General features: G+C 28.6%; 1 protein-coding gene and 1 long non-coding RNA gene across 4 annotated transcripts in view; one reads left to right on the forward strand and one right to left on the reverse strand.

Moving 5' to 3' along the window:
- Cact (cactus) overlaps positions 1 to 3,676 on the forward strand; it is a 31,124-nt gene that overhangs the window by 12,441 nt on the left and 15,007 nt on the right. Inside the window, exon 1 of one of the 3 annotated variants that reach the window (XM_016801198.2) lies at positions 98 to 192. The exons of the other annotated variants lie outside the window; for them this stretch is intronic. The gene's annotated coding sequence lies outside the window, so the exon portion shown is untranslated. Of the gene's footprint in view, positions 1 to 97; positions 193 to 3,676 lie in introns of those variants that run through there. 3 annotated transcript variants of the gene reach the window in all.
- LOC115033808 overlaps positions 1 to 3,676 on the reverse strand; it is a 17,076-nt gene that overhangs the window by 6,315 nt on the left and 7,085 nt on the right. The window lies entirely within an intron of this gene.

Consider the following 3,676-nt stretch of genomic DNA (forward strand, 5'->3'; position numbering starts at 1 on the left):
TTTATAAGAGATCAATTCACTCTAATTTTTAAACCAACGGAGCTACACGTGTTTTGCCGAGTGTATAATTTGCTATATTATGCACTTGTAAGACGGAGACAACACATGCGGGTATAACGTCCTCTTAACTATACAGGTTTCATAAAGAATTTGCTTGTTCAATTTGCCCGCAGAAGATTATTGCCAAGAAAAGTAATTTCATTACAATTTTTTTTGAGTAACGAGTAAAGTAACTTACCCAACACTGCATTATTGATATTTTAATTTGATATTGTATAAAAGAATATTTGATTAATACTTCCCTAAAATACCTTGCAGTACTTACTACTTATCTAAAACGTGTAGATACTTTAAATTATTGTTTTTTTTTCTAGTTAAAGAAACCCTGATTTTTAACGACCGTTCCAATTTTCTGACAATTATTTTAGTAATACCCAATTTAATATAATTACGAGATTTATGAATAATGATATTATTATAATAATCGTAAGTACCTGCAAAGTGTAGTTAGTGATTAATAATCAGTTGGTACTTACTAGTATTATAGTATTTTACTATTAGTCTTCCAAATATTCTTAAAAATGTTTGTTGTAGATTCTAAAGTACCTGAAAGTAACTCGTTTATTTCCTCGTTCCTATAAAAAAGTATCTGGTTCCTGACCTTAGTTTAAATAATTATAAATTTAGTTTAAACTTTTTAAAATTATTTTACTACACATCCTAAATATTTTAATTTTAAGTACAAATTTACACTTAATATTATTTCAAATATTTTTCTATTAGAAAAAAAACTTGATAAACGAAATTGTTTTCTGTAAGAAGAACAAAAGAATTACAATATTTTGGTTCCTATTCCTAAAAATAAGGAATTAATAAAATTCACGTTTCTATTCCTTTAAAAATAATAGAATTAATTACGTAATTTCAAAATTGTATAATTTTTTTTTCAATTATGTAATTGTTCAAAATAATTGCTATCTGTTATCGATGGGTCATGAAAAAATGAGGTGAGGGCCGCATGTAATCATGTTTGACATGCCTGATATAGAGTGTATTGTATATTATAGTATATTGTATGTACCTACTTGAAATATGTTACATACAAATTATAAATTTAACGTATTTGAGTGACCGGGTTCGGCGAGCCCTATGCTCATATATACGTATATTACACTATTGATTCAGTATTCCACTCTACTTATGATTTGAGCCCATCAACAAAAAATATTCAGCACCAACTCCCCCACCCCACCACATTAATATAATATCATTATCCTTATTCTTTATATATTATTAAGGATGGGCCGATACTAAAACCGATACTCGAATACTCAATATCAGCCGTAATCAGTGGTATTGGATTTATCGGTATCGGGTTTTTTTTTTGATACCAATATTTGAACCGATACCAAAAAAAAAAACCAAATCAATCAACATAATAGCATTAATTATAAATTTATATTATGGGATATCGGTTATTTTTTAATATCAGTTATCGGTTTTTATCTGTAGAATATATCGGAATGCGTAATTACTGCCTGACGTTTAGTGTTTACATGACAAAATATTATTATATTAAATAAAACATTTTGCCACGAGCGTATACGTTAACATTTTGCACGCACACAGTCCTGTTTCTAATGTTGCGTTATCGTCGTCGTCGGCATTTCCTAATAAAAACACTATTTCCAATTTCGTCATTTCATGTGGGGTATACCCACTAACAAATCCTGACACGGACTATTCATTCAATTTAAATTAATCCATCGTCATTATCAAGAGATATAATAAAATATGTATTTGGAGATAATTTAGAAAATGTGTCTATTTTTCACAATTTTCTATTCTTGCACCTAAAAATGAACATAGACCATAGTGATTAAATAAATAATTCAATTATTAACATATTGCAGGGCAAGTAAAAACATTTTTGAGTCAGCTTAGTGTCAAAAGACCGTGACCATTTTCTGTTTCCTACAGAATTTTTAGATAGTTTACATTTAAGTGGTTTACCATTACCTCCGCACAGTTTAGTATTAAAGCAATAAGGTAGGTACTATCGTAATACTTCGAAATTTAAATGCAGTGTCCAATCCAATGAATGGTACAAGATTTATTGCACGAAATAATATGTACGTTCCATGGCGCAATTCGGGCTACTGATTTGGGGGGGGGGGGGCTAAATTTATAAAATCAACTTAGACCCGCAGTGGCTCCTACCCCGGCAATCGGTAAAAAAAGAACAAGAAAAAAAGAACAATTTTTAAAAATATATAATTTGATTATCACAAAAAAAAAGTTATTGATATCAAATTATTATTATTTAACAAAATTAAATATTAATGATATCGTATCGTGTGTGCTACAGCAGTTAAGAAATTTTCAATATCCTTTTTACCGTTTTTATAATTTTCACATAGTGTTACAAGTTTAATTTGCATTTTTTCATAAATAGAATGTTTTTTTTTTTTGTTCATATCCACCTATAACATCTTAAGCCAACTTCGTTTCATCGGAACCCACTTCCAGGCGTATTTTTGTACCGTGGGATGATTATTTGAAAATTATAATAAAAATATTAAAAAATAAGGTACGAGTAAATAAATAATTGATTTTGTTGGTATGATTTTTTGGCGTAATTCTGGTTTAGCAACCTATCGATTTTTAAAATTTATTTTTGTATGTAAAAAAAAAAGCCCTGACAAACTTTGTTTTGAAGTTATTGATAAAAAACTTCAATTACTACATTTTTTTTCGTTACACGCATTTAAAAATAAAAATACATAGAATTGAATATTATTAATTCTTTTCGAAATGTGTGGTTTTTAACGCTGATTTCGAAATTGTTTGAATTTTTTAGCGGAAACCATTATTTTAGTTTAAGCCATGGCCATCCAAAGTTTGCTATTTTACGTTTATACGCATGTGCGCAACACTATACTGCGCGGAGAACCGTGTTTGAAGTTTTTTCGATTTTTTTGTCCTAGCGCAGCGCACTAAGCGAGTGGCAACACTGGCAACGATAGCAGATTATGTGCTTTTTAATAACTTTGTTTAATTCCAAGACCTGCCCAAGGCGGTTTTACATACGATTATAGCAAATCGGGGGATATTTTCGATTTTTTGTCCGAGCAATATTCAATTCTAAGTATTTTTACATGCTTTTCTTTAACTCACAATGTTTCATTCATTCCTGTTGTCTTCAAATCTTGCGAGTTTAATTTAAGTCACTTCTACATGACTTAGGAGGCTCAAATTTTTTATGGAGGTCTAGGGTCGGTGACAATACATGACCCAAAAAAAAAAATTTAAAAAATTAAATTAAATTAAATTATGCTTTCCAAAAATGTTTATAAAATAAAATAATATGACGTTATAATAATGTTCCGATTGGTACTAATGGTGCGATAGCAGTATAGCACTCCCTATCTAATTTTAAAATAAAAAAAATTTGCAATTATATCTGTTATAGTAAATAGTAATAATTTAAGTTTACATTTTGTCAAAATAATTTAAATGATAAAAATATAGGTACCTACATTTTAAAGGATGACAGTAATGTGCTAAACAGTTCCCACCCGTTCTTGGTTTATAAAAAATTATGTTTTCAAAAATCATTTGTTTCTAATTTATTGTTATCACTAAAAGGAAGAAAATAAAAAAAAAAAAATTAAAA

Source organism: Acyrthosiphon pisum, chromosome A1 (genome assembly GCF_005508785.2).
Source record: "Acyrthosiphon pisum isolate AL4f chromosome A1, pea_aphid_22Mar2018_4r6ur, whole genome shotgun sequence".
In the NCBI taxonomy this organism is placed as follows: domain Eukaryota; kingdom Metazoa; phylum Arthropoda; class Insecta; order Hemiptera; family Aphididae; genus Acyrthosiphon; species Acyrthosiphon pisum.